Source organism: Talpa occidentalis, unplaced genomic scaffold (assembly GCF_014898055.3).
Source record: "Talpa occidentalis isolate TD23 unplaced genomic scaffold, MPIMG_talOcc4v2.1 talOcc4.7, whole genome shotgun sequence".
NCBI lineage: Eukaryota > Metazoa > Chordata > Mammalia > Eulipotyphla > Talpidae > Talpa > Talpa occidentalis.
This window is the reverse complement of record NW_023605083.1, coordinates 27,289,111-27,309,149: the sequence shown is the minus strand read 5'-3', so window position 1 is coordinate 27,309,149 and position 20,039 is coordinate 27,289,111. Positions and strand designations below refer to the sequence as shown.

The 20,039-nt window shown below is 41.7% G+C and overlaps 1 long non-coding RNA gene across 1 annotated transcript in view; it reads left to right on the top strand.

Moving 5' to 3' along the window:
- LOC119232754 (uncharacterized) overlaps window positions 1-19,415 on the top strand; it is a 31,305-nt gene extending 11,890 nt beyond the window's left edge. Inside the window, exon 3 of the long non-coding RNA XR_005122194.2 lies at window positions 19,281-19,415. This is a non-coding gene — a long non-coding RNA (uncharacterized LOC119232754). The remainder of the gene's footprint in view (window positions 1-19,280) is intronic.
- The last annotated feature ends 624 nt before the right edge of the window (window positions 19,416-20,039 follow it).

Here is a 20,039-nt window from a genome sequence, read left to right as displayed (position 1 = left end):
TGCGCCACCAGGGAGGCCCAACAAATTTTTCTTATGAAGAACAGACAATCAATATTTTAGGGTTTGTGGGCCATGTAGTCATTGTTGCAACTACTCAGTGATGCCATTGTGGTGTGAAAGCAGCCACAGATGTGTCCAGGAATTCAGGTGTCTGGGTTTCAATAAAGATTTACTTATACAAATAGGCACTGAGATTTGACCATGAGATAGAGTTTGCTAACTACTGTTATATGGAACATATTCATATAAATAAACCACACTTTATATGTTCTCTCATTGATGGGCATTTTTCGACATTTTCTCCCATTATGACACATCAGTGGATTTAGAAGTGATGATGGGGTGAGACTTGATTCTCAGTCCCTGGGAAATAGCAGAACAGGTGCCAGGCATCTCTGATTCAAAGACAAGTGAGACAGGGCCCTGCCCTCATGAGGCCATGATATAGTGGAAGAGACAAAGGCATGACTGACTACGCGACCATGGGAAGAGATCCGTAATGGAGGTGGGTACGTAGGAGATATAAAGGTAGGAGACAAGAGAGAAGAAAGAGTGATCCTCTATTGCAATTTTGCAAGACAGAATTTATACTGCCTGCTATTTAAACCCTAGTGTATAAAATAATTCCTTAAAATTTCATAGTGAATATATAATCTATGGTACTGTCTTATTTTCAAATTGTGATTAATAGGTAGAGATTCCTTCTCTCTACTCTATTGTATCCTCAGCTTTGTCCCATTCTAGTTCCTGTAGAGCCTATACTTATTTGCCTCTTGGTCCCACATATCTTTAAGTTCCATGAAGGCAACAACTGAGCATTATTTTCCATTATATCCCAAATAGCACCTGGCATTTTAAGTGCTTAGTAAATGATCACTGTAAGTGAACAATACTCTGGAACTAAAGTACATTTGAATTTTATTTCATTTCTTTCTCTCCACAATCCTAAAATATGGGCAGGGCAACTGTTATACCCCATTTTACAGATGAGTGATTTGTCCAATAAAGCATAACCATGGCCCTGCCTTTTCCTATCTTCAGGTTTTCCCTTTACTACCTCCATGGTTAAGGGGTCAGTCGATGCTGACTTTTGGGAACATGACAGGTCACAGAGGTCAAAAGCAGGGCATGCTTCCATAATAATTCTCTGTGTGTCTTCTAACCACTGAGGTATCTCCAGAATATTACAGTTTATTCAGTTATCTTTCATTATAAAATGTGTCATATACCCAGAAAAGTATAAAATTGTAGAGTTTACAGTGGTGAAGATCCACATGTGTGATCTCTTGGCTAAGAAGTAGATCATTACCAGCACTTTAAAGTCGCCTGTTTAGGGCCTCCCCAGTGGCACAGCGGTTGAGCGCTGGGTTGCGAAGCTGCCTGCAGCCTCTGCAGCGCCGGTTCGATCCCCGGCTGCTCCCCGGCCACCGGAGGAGGGTCCCACATGGCGCGCAGACCTCTCCTGCCGCCCGCTGCTCCCCTCAGCAGTGTACCTCGGTCCTTCTGCCTGCTCTGCTCCCCGCTCTGGCTCTGGTGAATTCTCTCACCCTCCCGCGCTTCTGACTGTACCCAGTGCATGTATAAATGAAACAAACAAACAAACAAATAAATAAATAAATAAAAAGCATGCCTCTATAAAAAAAAAAAATTAAAAATAAATAAATAAATAAAGTCGCCTGTTTATCCCTCCCTAATTCCAATCCTCCCCTCCCACCTTGAAATAAATACTTACCTTACTTTTGGGTTAATCAGTACCTTACTATTATTCCTTACAGATTCCCAACTTTTACATATTTAATAAAATAAATTTTAGTTTTACAATTTTCAGTAGCAAGCACATACCTGTGTAAGGACAGAGATCTAATCTCTATTAAATGAAGGCTCCCAAGGAAAGAGAAGCTGGAGAATCCTGCAGGGGGCCAATGTTTCTTAAGTGTCTCTGGGAGTGTAGGGAGCCTCTTCTAAGGAAGTCATTGGGTCAGGTCACATCTGAGTTCTGGGAATGAAGTAAGAGAAAAAGGGTTAACACAGGCCTGTAACTTATTACCCTTTTCCTGGGGTGGGGGTGGGGGCATGTATGCCCAAGCCAGACCTCCCTGTAATACTAACAATGGTGTTTAGGAGAAAGATATGAGCAGGGTTTACCTAGAACATGTTTTCAACAGGAATTACCTGCTCTGTTAGATTGGTCTCTTTAAATCAACACAGAATATGGATAAAGGAGCATAGCTGGTTGGAGAACTGTGTAGCGGGAGAGGGGGTGGGTAGGTGGAGTGGGCAGGGTAATCAGGCAAGCATTTTCTCTGCACATAATCAGTGAAATATAAAACTGAAGAGTTCCAGAACAGACATAGACTCCTTTGAGACCAATTTCATATGTGTTTCAAACCTCATTTGCTGATCTGACATCCAAATGTGTCCTCATACAGGAGAAAGGGACACCTTTTGGGAGTTGGTGGTTTGGGGGACCCCTCCAGGAAACAAATGTTCTATTTTTGTCTGTTTACCTGTATCCTTTGAAACATTAGTAAAATTTGGTGTTGAGTAAGATCTAGGATTCACACAGAAGCATGTGGTAAATAGATATTTTGCATGAACCCTAGACAGATCACCTCTGATAATATTGTAAAATGACCCAGTCATTAAGTGTCTAAAAGAAATGTGGTCAATGGAGTGATATTCTCCAGTTGCATCTTCTCAGTTCACCACGAATTCCCCCAGCTCTCAAAAATCGAGCAAACCAAGATGAGTAAACCACTTCCCACCCATTAGGATGGCTACTATCAAAACAAAACAAAAACCCCAGAAAATAACAAGTGTTGGCAAGGATGTGGAGAGAAGGCAAAACTGTGCATTCTTGGTGGGGACATACATTGGTGCAGCCACTATAGAAAACAGTATGGAGGTTCACCAAAAAATTAAAAATAAAATTACTATATGATCCTGCAATCCCACTTCTAGGTATATAGCCAATGGCAATGAAAATAGGATCTCAAAGAGATAGCTGGATGGACTCCCAGTTCAATTACAGCATTACTCACCATAGCCAAGACATGAAAACAACTTGTGCCTGCCAACGAATAAATAAAAAAGATATGCTCTATATGTAAGTATGTATACATGTGTGCACAATACAAATATATGAATATTATTCCATAATGAAGGAGGAGGACATCTTGCTTTTTGTAACAAAATGGATGGATTTTGAGGGCATTATGCTTAGTGAGATAAGTCAAACAGAGAAAGACAAATACTGTGTGATATCAATTACATGTATAATCTAAAAAAACCAAACTCATGGAAATGGAGGCTAGACTGGTGGTTACTAGGGACTGTGGGGTGGGGAGGGGAGATTATTGGCCAAAGAGTCTAAGATTCAGGCTTTAAATTAAGTTCTGGGATCTAATATACAGCATGTTGAGTATAGTTAATACTATTTTATTATATACTTAATTTTGCTCAGAGAGTAGATGTTAATGTTAACTATGGTGTCAATGTTTTTACAATATATGTTTGCACTATTTTAATCTTAAGCTTACGGCCTCCCTGGTGGCACAGGGGGCTAAGACACAACCTTTGAAGCTATCTGCAGCCATTACAGCACAAGTTCGATCCCCAGCCAGGGAGATACCCACATGGTGCAGCAGACCTCTCCTGACTCGCCCGCTGCTCCCTCAGCAGTGTGTTTTAGTCAGTCTGCCTGTTCTGTTCCCCACTCTGTCTCTGGTGAATCCTCTCACCTCCACACCTCTGGCCTGTACCCCAGTTCTTGTATCCATAAATAAATAAATCTTAAAAAAATAATATTAAACTTATACAATGTTACATCTCAATAAAGCTGGGAAAAATAGTTACCATATGATCCAACAATTTCACTTCTGAGTATATCTCGAAAGAATTGAACACAGAGTCTTGGAGGAATATTTGTACAATCATGTTCACAGCAGGCAGCAACCCAAATGTCCATGTTATAGTTACATACAGAGGAATATTAATGAACATTAAAAAGGAAAGAAACCGACATATGCCACAAGACATGCTAAGTATGATATGCTAGTCATAAAAATAAAAGTATCATATAATTCCACTCATATATGACACTTACAATCACCAAATCGTAGGGATAGAAAGTAGGAGGGTAGTTTGATGGGTTGGAAGAGGAAGCATCAAGATTTTGTTAAATGAGTATGGGGTTACAATTTTCATGATGAATTCTGGAGACTTACTGGATAGCAATATGAATGGATTTAACACTAGTAAACTAGACTTTTAAAATAGTTAATTTTTTTATTTAATTTCTTTTTTTTTAAGATTATTTATTTATACAAGCACTGAGTACAATCAGAAGCACGGGAGGGTGAGAGAATTCATCAGAGCCAGAGCAGGGAGCAGAACAGACAGACTGATGAAATACACTGCTGAGGGGAGTAGCTGGTGGCAGGAGAGGTCTGCACACCATGTGGGACCCTCACCCGGTGGTCGGGGATCGAACCAGCGCTGCAGAAGCTGCGGGCAGCTTTGCAACCCAGCGCTCAACCACTGCGCCACCGGGGAGGCCGTAAAATAGTTAAATTTTTAGCTGTGAAATGGATAAATTTTATATTATGTATTTTTTAACACAATAAAAAAAAAAGTTCACATTTGTAGGGGTTTGAATGATGTCCCTACTGACCCAGGGACCGGGGCATAAAGGGAGACAAGTCAGGTACTGATAGGAATCTAGGCCAGTTTCACCCAGACATGTTGCCTTTGGTTAAAAAGACAATGGTGGCACATGCCAGGAAGTCAGCTCTGTCTTCAGGCCACATGGCTCATCTGGACCCAGGGCTGCCACACCTTCTGCAGAGCTTTGGCCTTGGCTCGCTTTTGATACTCTCCAGGGGCGTGCCGGCACCCATGCTGTGTTGGGCTCCTGTTTCCTGCATCTCCCCTTTCCTGAGCTTTTGTCCTGTGTGTACTCCCTCTTTTGGAGGGATATGCATTGGAGGTGAATTTCTTGAGACTGCATTCCGGAAAAACATCTTTATTCTACCCTCACATGGAAAGATAGTTTGACTTTGCATAGAATTCTGGGGAGGAGTCATTTTCTCCACTTTTGAGGGTATGGATCCATACCTTCTTGACTCCAGTGTGGATGTTAGAAGTCTAGCCTGACTTCCCTGTGGATGACTTATTTTTACGATCCTATGTCTGTCTCTAGTATTCTGGTAAGCATATAATGATGGGTATTGTTGTGGCCTGTTCCTATTCATCATGCTGTGTGTGAGTTCCTTCAATCTGGCAGCCCCGCTCCCTCAGTTCTGGAAATTTTTGTGGAGTTATTCACAGACAATTTTACTCCCCTGATTTTTCTATCTCTACCTCTCAGACACAGAGTTCTATCCTGTAAGTGTTAAACTTCCTGGACAGCTCCTCTATTTTCTTATCTTTTTCTCTCTTTGTCATTTCCTCTATTGTCTGGAAGATTTTCTCAGCTTTATCTTCTAAACCTTCTGAGTCATTTTTATCTCCGTTATTAAAAGTTATTTTTCTAAAACTTTCATTGTTTTCTAAATTTTCCTTTAGCATAGCACCTGTTCAGATTGTATCGCTGTGATAGCTTCTCTCCATGGTTATTTATTGAGTTGATGGCAATGAAGTCTTCATCTTCCTGAGTAGCTATTTTTCTTCCTAGTTCTGATTTTGTTTGTTGTCATCACTGGAGGCTTTTCTGAGTTTTCTGGGGATCTTGGTTGTTTGCTTGTGGTGAAGAGTGGTGGGATTAAAATGCTGACTCTCTGGGGGCATGGGGAGCACTTGCTGACTCATGATCCCTAGGGTGATCTGGGGAAGACATTTTGGGAGACTTTGAAACTTGTATCTTAGAGTAGTTCTTCCCAGGCTGGCCACATTCCCACCTTCACCCTCATGCCCCAAAAGACTGAAAAATTCCTGCCTGTGGAGTAAATAAATGTCAGGCCACTGATGTTCTAGGAGACCAGTGGGGGAAGAGGGCTTAGTACAAACAGAGTGTCTTAATTTCCCTGTTACTGGCATGGTCCCCATTTCTATTTCAAAGAAAAAAATTAATTTACTGGATGAATTATAAATCATTCTAGGTGGAGCGATGACACATGAGAGACCCCTTCGCAGAGCTTTAGCAATGCTGACATAGACAAGAGGGGCTTCCTGCTCACCTTGCTCTCCAGGGAGCCCCTTTTCTGGATCACTTCTTTAGTCAGCTTCATTCATGAGCTTAAAAATCCAACATAAGGACTTTCTTCCTTGACCGACTTCTTCAGTTTTCATAAACTGTAAGTGCATTCCCCAGGCTCTTAAAGCATCACACCTGCTTGTTTATTGTGAGCAGGTGAGGTGCTCCAAATCATTTGACTATTGATGTTTCAGATTAACAGCGGGTGACTCACAGACTCACATTTCCCCCAACATGAACCAGGCTCCCTCCTATTTCCCAGCAGCAACATCCTTCTCCCACCCACCCCACCTAACTCTGCACTCTGAAACAGGGCTTTTTATGAGGAAGGATCTGAAAAATACCATTAGACTCTGCAGAGAGTCCCTAAGCATGAGAATGTCTTAAGTAACCAAGGCTTCCAGGAGCCTTTGGTAAATAGAATGGAAAAGGTAACTTCAGTGACTTTGCTTCCTTGTTTTCACTGAAGACTCAAATGTTGAGCCTCAGCTTACTGCCTTATACACGTGACCCAGTTTTGAAAGATGAGATGGTAGAGAAAGAAGGGAAGGGGGTTGTAGTCAGGAAGCAATTGACACATATTATGACTTATTTGGAGGATATGAAGGATAAAGGTGAACCAGTGGGCTGGAGTGGAGGATGGGCAGGGATTGGCAAGAGATGGATGGAACCACCCAGCCCAGGAGATGACCACCTGGCAACAAGAGGGGGCAGCATGAGAGCCCAATTGGGTGATTTAGGAGATGGATGAGAGCCAAAGGCATTAAGTAAGGAGCCTGAGATGATGATGATAAAAATAGCAACCAAATTATCAATGCTAATTAGTATGCCAGATGCTTCAATACATTATCTCTAGTCTTCATCCAAATTTCCCAGAGCTGCCTCATCGTTTCCAAAGTACAGATGCAAAAACAGGGTCCAGAAACCCTGTGTGACAAAGTCTGGCTGCCTCTAGACTCAAGCTGCCTTCTATTATACCAGACTGCCACCCTATTCAGTCAGCCAACAAGCCAGCACCTACAAACTGTGAGCTATAAGCTGAAAACAAAAAATATTTGTCACCAGGTGTCATCCTTTTAAAATCCATTTACTCTCTCAAAATCTTGTGTCTGGGACTGCTGAACTCACTCTAGTTCATCATTGCTACTTTGAATGTCTCTCCTATGTGGATTGTGAAAGGCCCAGCCTTCCTGACTTAACCTGCATTCACAAGTGACACCAGGGAAACGCTCCTTCAGACTCACAGCATGTGCCACACAAACCAGTCAAGAACAGGAGTAAACATCTTCCCAACATAGGGCAGGAAACTTTCCAGGACTCCAAAGGAGTTCTTAGTGAACAGAGACTCATAACTACCTATTGCCAATGTGGAGAAAGACCAAGAAAGAATCTTGCCCCTTATGACGACAACCATGCTGTTATGGCCTATGATGCCTCTTAGGATATGGACAGTTGCAACATTTCACCTGGGTCCTGGGTGAAACTTCTTCAACATTGAGTCACATCACTCCCCACACAAACCTTTCCCATTTAGGGAAACATTCAAATCTTTATCATTGAGATGCATCTAGAAACCCTCATTCAGCAATCCTGGCTGCTAAACTTCATCTACACTGGTTTCATCCTTGAGTTGTCCAGAAGACATCTACATGAGCTGTTCCCATTTCCTGGAATTCTTTCCTCCAACTATTTCCAAAGTCAGCTTCCTTTTATCTTTATATCCCAGTTTGAATATCACCTTTGAGTGACATGGCCTAATTCAGCCATCTTAACTAAAAGAGGCTTAAACCTGAGTTTTTATGGGTTTAATCCTCTTTATAACCCTTCTGTTCAGACCCTTCTTTTCATCACAACAGTTATTACAAATTTAAACAATTTTGCTGATTTTTCTGTTTTCAATCAAATTTAATTGGTTTATCATTTGCTTACATATTTTTCTGTTTTTTTTTTTTTCTGTTGATGTACTTGCCTAAATGTGAGTGCCAGGAAGGATGAGTTATCTTTTTTTTTTTTAAAGATTTATTTATTTATTTGTTTGTTTGTTTGTTTATTTATTTATTTTTTTATACAAGCACTGGGTACAGTCAGAAGCATGGAAGGGTGAGAGAATTCACCAGAGCCAGAGCAGGGAACAGAACAGGCAGACCAACGATGTACACTGATAAGGGGAGCAGTGCGCACGGCAGGAGAGGTCAGCCTGCCATGTGGGATCCTCACTGGCAGCCAGGGATCGAACTGGCGCTGCAAAGGCTGCAGGCAACTTCACAGCCCAGCACTCAACCACTGCGCCACCAGGGGAGGACCGAGTTATCTGTCTTAAATGCCACGTGTGCTCCAAAAGCAATAGCTCAATACATATATGATAAGTTCATGCAAGTCAAAATTACGCACATGGGTCCACAACTGTATGTTCTAACCCTGAATGACTTCTTAAATTCTTAACACTCTGGTCTGAGGTGTTTCTATGTAGAGGATTTCAAATTCTACTTTCTTTTAGATTCTCAGTAGGATATCTAATTTTGGGGAATTCTATGAGATCTTGCCCACTGATTCCTTGTGAGTATGCCTATGACAATTGTTTTCATGTATGACAGGCTAGGTCTTAGTTCACATGAACCACACCAGGGATCTCTTTTGAATTCCTGAACTACACACACGGGAGAGCAAAGAACAACATGTCTCTGTTTCCATCACTGTGTATTGCAGAATGTTGCAGGTCTTTAGCTCTTGACTTAACAATGAGCATTTGTTAGAAAACAAAATTATTTGCAATTTGCTTCCAGAAATGGAAAATTCAAGTATGGCAGCTACAATATCATAGTTTTGCTTTGTTTTTGCGATATAAATTATCTATGCAAATCAGTACAAATAGGCAGCTTGAAAGATTTGAGTTTGCACTCAACAAAACAGGCAACAGACTAATAAGAATTTTCACAAAATGTGGACTGGGGAGCCACTACTCTGACTCAGTGTATTATCAGGCACCTGTTCATGTTCATGCCATTGCTAAGCAACAGGTGGCCTTATTCATCCTTTAATTTATTTTGCTCTGATTCTCTTTTTGTTCCTCTGGTTTGTCTTGTTCAGTCCCCTTCTCTGGGCCTTTTCTCTCCAGCTACTGTTTCAGTGTGTGTCCCCCAGAGTTGTGCCCTCAGTCTGTATTGTCTCCTGAAGTGATCTGGCCACTCAATGTCATTACTTCAAATGTCACCTGGACACTGTTAGCAACCAAAACTTCATGAAGATCCTGGGGTTCATCCCCAGATCTATATTTCCAATAGCCTATTATAAAATTCCACCTGAATGTGCTGCAAGAAATTTAGATCCAGTATTTACAAAACCAAATCACCAACACCCCTGACCTTCCTCCTGCCAAAGGTACCATCATGTACCTAATTACCAACATCAGAAACCTGAGGATCATCCCCTACTTACCCATCTTCATTTCTCCCACTTGTAATAATTATACTCCAAAAACTTTCAGCTTTACATGCTAAATATTTCTTGCACTTGTCTCCTCTAGTCTATGCTTTCTTTTTTTGGTTCACAACCCGTAGAGTAAAAAAGTTGTTTACTTTTTGGTAGGCACTGTTCTAAGTACTCTGTGTAGATGTTTATTTAATCCTGTAAACTATCTCATCAACTATTATTACAATTTCCATTTTCAGATGAGGAAATTGAGGCAAAGAGAAATTGAGTTACTTGCTGTAGCTATTGAGCCAGTAGAGCTGGGATTTCAATGAGGCATCTTCATGCAAAACCACTGGGATATGTGGCCTCCACAATCTCTAGCCTGCAATATTACAATAGTTTCTTAGCTGTTCTTGCAGCCTCTTCTTTCTTCTTCTAAAAACCTCCATAGAGCACTTAATAATGAAAATTGGATTAAACACGTTTTAAACCTAAGGTTCCTCATTCCTGTAAGGTAAAATCCAAGCTTCTTGGTATGCATGCCTTGCCCTCCACCATCTTGTCCAGATGAGTTCTCCAGCCTCCCTCTTTGGAATTCAGTCTTCCGCCCAAACTACAGACTGAGCACTCATTTTCCTGTAATGTGCTCTCTAGGACCATACCCAACCTCTTTTCCCCCTGATAAGCTCAATACCAACCGAGTCATTAAGATTCAAATATCACCTCTTCCTTCCTTCTCTGAAAAATAAGGTATATTTTACTTTGACTTCCTTATCACCTATATTATAGTAATAGTAGTTGTCTCATTGCAACATCATTATTTGCTTACTAGCTATATTTCTGTCCCGACTGTGCAATTCTTAAGGAAGAAACAATGCCATGGACAGTGTTACATCCTTGGTACACTGGACAGCTCCTGACACACAGTAACTGCTCATTAAACATTTAATTATGGTTTAAGCAATGAGAAATTTGAAATTGAGAATATGGAAAGTGAGGGCTTAAACACTAGATTTCCCCCCACCCATTAATTTTACATGCATTATTTCTAGAAATTTTGAGTCTTGAAGTCTAATCATAGTCACTCATTCAATAGACATTTCTTGAGTACCAGTTATGAGCCAGTACCATGATAAGATGCAGGCAACACAAAGAACCAGATACACTATCAATTTCTGATAAGAATGAGCCATCCTTTTAGGGGCTTAGTCTAGGATAGGGGGAACACAAAAAAGAACAGACAATACCTGGACAGAATGGCAGGAACCACAGGACAAGGAGAAAGAGTGGATTATGAGAGCAAAGAGAATAGGCTATCCTCACTATCCCCAGTGAGGTGGGTTGAGAGGGTGCTTCTAGGAGGTGATGAGACCTCTAAGTGAAGAAGGGTAGGGTACCAACCTCTAGAGGACAAAGAAAGCACTGACTTTTTCTGAGCTCTAATCCAATTTGAATTTGCCAAATGGGTAAACAGCAGACAGAAGAGAAAAGCTTTGACTTTATCCTGAAAGTTATGAGGGGTTTGAAGGGATTTAAAACAAACAGTAACAAAAATGATAAGTATCTTCAGAAAAATTACACTGGGAGAGGGATGCAGGTAGAAAATAAGTTGCTTAGTGATTTAGGTAAGAGAATGAGATTATGGCTGAAGGTCCCCATGGTAGTGAAATAGCAATAGGCAGATGTGAATTAAATATGTGGGGTAGAATCAGCATAGTTTAGTGACTGAATATGGAGAGCGAGATAAATGGGAGGGAGAAGTCAAGTCTAGCTGGCAGGATGACAGAGCCTTTAAAGGAAGCAGGGAGTGTGAGAGGAAGGTCAAACTGGCTGAGGGAAAGATAAGTTCATAGACAGGAAGGTTTGAGATTATGGTGCTAGTTTCACATGCAAATGGAGATAACCCATTGAATATATTCAAAGTTCAGGGAGGAACAAGAGTTTTGAGTTGGAGAAAGTATGAACTATCTCTAACTCAAAAATGTTAACATAAAGAAGAGGGAAGGAAGGCTAAGGATGAACCCTCAGGAATAGCCATGCAAGGCATAAGAGGAAATGCTGGTAAAGTGAAAGGCAAATGACCAGACATCCATATTCACAAGAAGAAGTCACAGTCACCATGATCTTAAAACATGAACACCAGTGTTGGCTTTTGGGGAGGAAGCTATGCTAAAGCTCTCCAGGAGCAGAAGGGTCTGTGTATGAGCCATACGCCCACGACTAGACACAGGGCTTCTCAGTCGCCAGAGGCCGGCTATAGCTTTAATGAATGAAAAACATGATTCTTTCCCCAAAAATTCTGATACAAAGTCAGGGAGATTAAATGTAGTTGAGGGATGGTGTGAATACAGATATGAATAGCAATCATTATCCCTCAAAGCAAACTGTTCTTGAATGCTTTCCCTAATGTGCTAGTATTTATATATATATTGTTTCACCTAACCTCTGGCATGTATATTTTCAGATTTTCTTTTTTTTTGAGGAACTGCAGTCTGTTCCCCATGAAAGTTATTAATAATATACAAGTCCAAGTATTTCAATGGCACTCAAGTTTCATTAAGTTGTCGATAAGAGCGAGCGAGAAAAAGAGAGCACAGCAAGATAACTGAAGCCTTTTCTAAAGACTTATTTAGTAGCTTTCTGCAGCAATTCTTTAGTCCCATGGCTGGGAATGTTTATCTATGTATTTATGTAATATGCAGTCCCACAGTATCCAAGCACCTGGAAAATCTAATTAGCCTGGTCTTGATTGACTGTGTGCAGGATAATGCCACAGTCCTCAGTCTGTTCTTCATCTCCTACAGCGTGCTCACTGATATGAAAATGAAGACACAGTAAGAGTTTCCATGAGCAGCTGCCAAAAGGGCTTCTTTATGGTATCTTGTCCTCACAGAATAATTGCCCATAAATACGGAGGTCTCTCCACCAATCAGAGGCTGGGAAGTAGACAGCACCCAAGGAGAAATCTCAGCAGCAGGTTTTATGACGATAACCCAGTTACATCATTAGTGGTGGAGCATTTTTCAATTCTTAGTGGGATAGCCCTCCAGGAAACTGCCTTGCATAGTTAGGGACCACAGCAAAAAGTAGAAGAGAAAATCTGATATGTTCTTCTTGTTTTCTTATCATTTAGCAAAATGCTGTCACTATCCTTGACACTGGCAGTGAAAGTATATAAAATCCACCCTATACTATAGATGATATCTATAGTAGCTATAAATGGTTTATCAATCTATAGGTATATCTACAGGATGGTATGAACTACTTTTTGTAGGAGGTGGTGGAACCTAATTGGGACACTGGTAAATGGACCTCAGCAGAGACAGGTTTGCATGTAGCTGACAAAATGTCAGTTTTCCAATCTATCACTAGCACAAGTCTCTTCTAAGGGTCTGTATTCTAATTTTGTGGTTATCAGTTTTCAGTGTTATCTTAAAGATGGTCTCAAGAGTCTCACAAGCTCTAATGTCCATAAAATCTGGATCTGCCTTTGGGATGAGCCCACTAGTTGTTCCATAGGATCCTTTCTCCTTCATTCCTTTTGATGCTCAAACACCCATTCCCGACTCCAAGTTTTAGCTGACATGATGACCCATGGAGTGACTGCATTTCCCAGACTTGTTAGGAGCTAAGTGCAACTGTGTGATGAGGGCTTTGTCAGGGGGCTGTGTACAAAAGTCATGTGAAACATTCTTAGGGTTATTTATGTTGCTTTCTTTTTCCTACCCTTCTGTTGGTTGGCAAAAGACATTAATAGGAATAACCACCCTGGTCCTATTAACATCATGTGTTAATGATGGCGGTAATGAGATACCACTTGGCTCTGGACATTACTTAAGAGATATCAGCTCTTACTTGCTTGGGCCTCTGTACTGCTGGGAACTTTTTGTCATAGTGATTTAGCCTGTGCACTCACTGCCAGAGGTTGTACTGGGTGAGGATTTATTTCAGAGGCAACGTGAAATGGAGAGAGTTGGCAGAGCACAGCAGAGTCCAAGCCTTTGAAGGACATTAAAGCATCAGAAGCCAGGGAGACAGATACAGACATGTATGGTCAGATGTGGAATGATTGAGAAGGGATCAGGAAGCTGGTGGACATGGAATGAGAGTGGTAGCAAGACAGATAGGTTCCAGAGCGTTGCCTCTTGGTGTCCATGGCATGACTTAGGGGCTTAAGTGTACTGAGCTGGGACATAGAGAGGAGTCTATAAGGAGAGTGAAGTCATCAAACTTTATATCATCTAAGCCCTAGCCCCCAACCTTAGGTGATGGAACCAAGGACGAATAACTGATCGTAAGCTATCACTTATATTCTGCCTGCTAGTCTTGAATTATTCTTCCTGTAGGTGCGTGCTACTCTTAATGGGCCTATCTTAATTATACTCTTCCTTAGGTGGAGCTTGAATGGATACCTAGAAACAGTCAGCAGTTGGCATTGGAGGTAGAAATGCCAAAAAAAACTAAGGAGAGAGAGGGGCCTCCCTGGTGGCGCAAGGGGTTAAGCACCGCACTATGAAGCAATCCGATCTGCAGCCTCTGCAGCATACCAGCCAGGGAGCAACCCACATGGCACAGCAGACCTCTCCTGTCTCGCCCGCTGCTCCCTCAGCAATGTGTTTCAGTCAGTCTGCCTGTTCTGTTCCCCACTCTGTCTCTGGTGAATCCTCTCACCCCCCGCATCTCTGGCCTGTACCCCAGCTCTTGCATGCATGAATAAGTGAATCTTTAAAAAAAAAAAAACCAACTAAGGAGAGAGACAGGAAAAATACAGTAAGACAAAGCCAGTAGGCAAAAGAAGCAGAGAGAAGACATCGGAATAGGCAGCAGGCAGATGGAGGCGCTGAATCAGGAGCCTGGCTCGCTGGTTCTTAGGCTCCCAGAACTTTGGGTGGAGGATGAGAGCCAGCGCTGCGCCCCACACATTGCCAGTTCTCCGTGAGATTAACAGGCTTCACAGCTCTGAGAAGACATCTCCCGCTCTTCTCTTGCTTGTGCACCTTTCCAGGAATCCCCTTTAATTGAGATAAACTGAGCTGATTTAAAGACACAAATCTGACATAGCCAGAAAAACCTATACAGCTTCTCCTCTAAATTTTCTATCTCAATCCAAACTCACTCTCTGTGACAGAGCTGCCAAATAAAGGAGGAAAAAAATGAAGTTACATTTTTGGCCATGAAGGTATGATGTTGAGGTCAGAAAAGTCGGGAAAGTGATCGAGTGTGCCTATCCTCTCTTCGCTTATAATTTGTCCAGACAAACCTCACAGTAGAATGACATTGTGTCACTGTTCGTGTTCACAGCAGATGCAGATTTGGAACAGTTTATATGTATTCTGTCTCACTGCTGGCAGAGCTGCTAGAACATTACATGCTATTCTGGCTCTTCCCGTGAATGCCTGCTCTGTGGAAGGGAGGGGAAGAGGTTTTACACCGTGTACTGAAGGTGTCTACCTTGAGGAGCTATTTTTCTGAAAAAGAAAGATGAGAGTCTCAATAACAACTGGCAGGATCTACAGAGTTCACAGCCATTTTACCTTATCTGATTTGTCCTCACAGCGGCTTGGAGAGAAAAATGAGTGAACGGAAGAAACATTCATTCAATTTTAGAAAATGAGGTCCCCGAGCATTCCTGCCTCTCTCTCACTTCTATTCTCAGTCCATTCTCTTCCCCAGGTCAATCAGCAACTGTGACATCCCTGTCTGTGCTTTGGGGCTGCATGCATTTATGCCCTCTCTGCTCTGAACAGCCATCCTTCTGTCAGCCAAGAGTCAGCTTAAATCTCAGGTCTTCTTTGAGTTAGGGGTAGGAGGCTTAGAGGCCGTCCTTTCTTTAGCCATCAGATTGTTATGACATTTGCAGAGATATCTTTCCAGCCAGATGCTAAGAACCTGGAGCAGGAATCAGCAAAATGATAGCCTGTGGCTCAAATCTAACTTGCCACCTATTTTTTGTAAATAAAGTTTTATTGGAATATGGCCACACCTATTCATTTATATCTATTGCTGCTTTTGTGTGTACAGAGTTGGGTGGTTGTCTGCAAAGCCTAAGCTATGTACTGTCTGTTGGTCTATTCAACAAATTTGCTTATCCCTGACCGAGAGTAGAGGGATCATGCCCAATCTAGCATGTGACATAGTAGAAACACTCAGGAAATTCTCATTGAAGGAAGGATAGTGAGGAGGCATAGGGCGATGAAATGAGTTGCCCCGAATCACATTTCACATAATGAGATATGACTAAGAATGGGGTTCAAATCAGAGAGTATTCAAGCTTTGCTATTTCAGATAAAGAGACTGGTGGGTTGGAATAAAAAGGGATTATTCTAGTCAACTATTGCTGATTTATAATTTACTCCCCAGATTTAAATAACCATTTTATTGCATCTCCCAATTTTCTGGCTTAGATTTTGGATAGGGCTGACTAGGTGATCCCTCTGTTTCTTGCAGCATCAATGGGGACCAATCAGTGGTATTTGGCAGGCAGTTGGGCTATCTTGAAAGGTTCGATTCAGCTTTGCTACTTGCTTAGTGCCTCAGTGGGACTGATCATGAAGCTGGGCTCATTGCATTTGCTCACCTGAGCCCCTACACGTGGCAGTTTCAGTGTAGTCAGAAATCTTACATGATGACCCAGTGTTCCCAAAGCAAATGTCCAGCCTGTAAGTGTAAAGCTGTGTCGTCTTTTAAGACTTCGCTACAGAAAACGCATAATGACACTTCCACCCCACTCTTGGTTGAAGTAGTCATAGGCCTGTTCAGATCAAGGAGATGGGTCCCCATTGCTCAATGGGAAAAATGTCAAAGAATTTGTGGTCATGGCTTTAAACCAGCCCCGGTGGCAGGGGAGAAGCTCGAGTAGTTGTGGGTAGGTAACCAACACTTACTATTGGCTTTTCATAGTTATTTTACCATAACCTTGTGAGAAAGACCTTATTCTCATTTTACAGCTTAAAAATACACATCTAAGGCCCTCCCTGGTGGCACAAGGGGTTAAGACGCAGCCTATGAAGCTGTCCACAGCCAGTGCAGCACAAGTTTGATCCCCACATGGCGGAGCAGACCTCTCTTGTTTCGCCCGCTGCTCCCCTCAGCAGTATATTTCAGTCAGTCTGCCTGTTCTGTTCCCCACTCTGTCTCTGGTGAATCCTCTCACCCTCCACACCTCTGGTCTTTACCCTAGTCCTTGTATAGATACATATTTAAAAAAATGAAAATAAAAATACACATTGAAGATTAACTGGTTTATAATTAACTTAGACAATAGCTAAGCCAGTGAGTTAAGAGTTTTGAGTGCAAATCAGATCCACCTAATTCCAACTGGAGCATTTTCTATTATAACATGATGTCTACGAGAGAGAAATGAAGAAGATTTAGCAGCGGCAGGCAGTACCATGATGGAGGTTAAAGGAAAAGGGTTAAAGGCGAAAGATCCTCATAGAACCTTCTTGATCTAGGAAAATAGTGTCACTGGCATAGGAGTGGCCTGAGTGTCCTTCTGAGAAGACAGCGTGCCCTGACATAACACTTCCTGCAACTCCAGCCTAAGAAGGACCAGATGTCTCCACCCCTTCACCACTTCCTGGCCAGGTGTGCCAGGCGGTCTCTGCCCAAGGACACATACCTTTGGCAGTTAATGAGGGAGATGTTGATGATGCAGTGTAACTGCTTCCAGTGCAGTACAGCATCCTCACATCTCTGCCTTTCCATCCAGCCTCCCATGCAGGGCTACAGGCCACCTCCACTTCAGTGTCCCCCACCAGATTTATATGTCAGGACACACTGCATCACTGTCCCTCCTGCCCGCCTCAGTTCCCAGACTAGTGAGGAAGACTAGTTCCACATGAAAGGAGGTTAGAAGACACCATTCCATGAAACAATGAATAAAAAGTTTAATAAGTCGAAAATCAACAACTCTTCCTGGATCTCTAACAGGGGATAAATTTCTGCTCTCGAGGTTGGAAAAACAGACAGGCAAGCAGAGGGAGTCCAGGAGACTCAGGCACATAGACCGCCAACAGGGACCGGCGTGGACGAAATAAAACTTGAACTGGAATGATGAATTACTGGAGACTCAGTACCAACAACTCTGAGAGTTAAAAACTCCAGGATGGCCCCTGTTGGGGTCCCCACAATCCTGTGATATTTATCTCTAGAAGCTCAACCATGTCCTCATCATAAACATGTAGAAAAATTCCCTCAGGCCTCCAGTGGGTTGAAGGTTAAAGGAACCATGTTGAAGTGTCAAAACAGTCTGTTCTTAACAAGTCCAATCCACAGAAGAAACTAGTTAACCAAGTGAACCAGAGTATGACCTGCTGGGGTAAAGTCAGCCTAACTGACCTGAAAGAAGGGAAATAGCCAAGTCCAGCCCACTTTTGCCATCCTATCCCATTCTGAGTAGAAGGGAAGGTGGAGAAAACAGAAAGATTCCCAGTCCAGAGATCTCGGTGTCTGAAAAGACGGAGACCTTATCCTACGACTATAGGATGCTTCCTCTTCCCCCTTATATTACCAACACACTACTAAAGAATTATTGGTTACAACAATTTGTTTTACTTGGTGCATTGTGTCTGATATGACGGAAAAATTACAAGGTATACAAAAAGGCAAAAAATACACTTGAAGAGACAGAGCAAGCATCAGATCCAGCTATGGCAGGATGTCAGGATGACCAGGCCAGTGAGTCTGCACTGATGGTTCTTTTGCTTCCTCAGCTATCGAGGGACAGAGGAGCGTGGTAGGTTAGCATGTGGCTTTTGTACTGCGCTGTCTCATTGGAGGCCCTGTAGACTTTTTCTAAGTTACTATTCAGGTGAATTATTTCATCTCAGTGAGTGTCAACTTTCTCAATTATGAGATGGTGACAATAACCTTTTAGCATTTTTAGAAGAACTGATTTACTATATTGAAGGGCTTAGAATAGGAATATTACTAGGTGCATCCTAGGTACTAACCTTCTTTCTTTCTATTTTATATATTTTTTACTTCATTTTTCATTTTTGTACAATGTATGCATTTTCCTTTTGGTTATAGTCCCCATGAAATTCCCACTACCCATTCACCTGTGAACCATCACCATGGTCCTTTGTGCTCTTCCCGCCCCTGTTTTGATCCTACTCCCTTCCTGCCCCCCTCAAGTATGTCTCTGGTTTACAGTTGCCTGTTAATTTTTATTTTTACTTTATTATAATTACTTTTTTTTTTCCTAATCCCTTTTTTGGATCCTCTACATTCCTCCTATAAGTGAAACCATCAGATATTTTTCTTTTTCATTCTGGCTTATTTCACTGAGCATGAAATAGCTAAGCTATGGAAACAACCCAAATGCCCCAAAATAGATGACTGGATCAAGAAGATGTGGTGCACTACCCTTATTTCTAATTGATCTCTATGTTCTAGTCGTTTCCATTTATTGAATCCTTTCTGTTATCACCATCACTATCTTAGCCTTGATCTTAATTACCTATCCCTGTATAACATTATTAGCTTCAAATCAGTGAAGACCTGTGTCTTCACTTCTCTTATCCTAATTCATTCTGCACACAGATGACTGAAAAATTATCACCACTATCGACCTGCTATGTACTGTGCATGGCATGAAGCATATTAGGGATATTATCTTTAATTTTTGCAATACCTCACTAAACTAAGGTGACTATTATTCTTACATTTACAGATGGAGACAGTGTACTTGGAGAAGCAACTCCCTGAGAACACACAGATGGGAAGTGACAGAATCAGGATAAGAAAACTGATTATCTTTTACTAAACTGACTATCTTTTTATTAAACCTGATTATCTTTTATTAAACTTTTTATGACATCATACTTTGACTTTCAGCATGTCATCTCCCTGCTTGACAATTTAAGTCAAAAATAAATCAATGACTTTGGAGGAAGAAAGCTAGGAACCTTCAAGGGTTTTCTCTTCATACAGAATTTGTTTTAATCTTACATTTAAACACATGACAACTTAACCCCAAATTAATTATCTAATTTTTAGTACATTTTAACTCCAACCTTCTATTCTAGTCAGGTTTATATACTCGCCACCCCACACAGACCACAGTCAACTTGCACTCCACTTTTTGTGACATCCACCCAGCTAGAATGCAGCCTCACATCCATCAAGCCAAAGTGTAACTTTTAGGTCATATCTCAAACCACAATCCCTTCATAGGGCCAACCTGCTTGTATAGAATTATGAAGGGTTCTGAGATCTTGTCCTCCTTACAAGCTAACAATTTAGTCAGTGAGTGTCATGGGTGTGGCTGTAGACATGAAACCCCTGGGTCAATGACAAAGGACAGTTTGTTGCAACAGTAGTTGTAGGCAGAGTATCAGCAACTTTGTGCCAGCTCCTGATAACCACAGCCTAATGTGGCGAGCTCCAGGTGACATCTGAATACACAATAAGCTGAATTACAGGAGAGGAA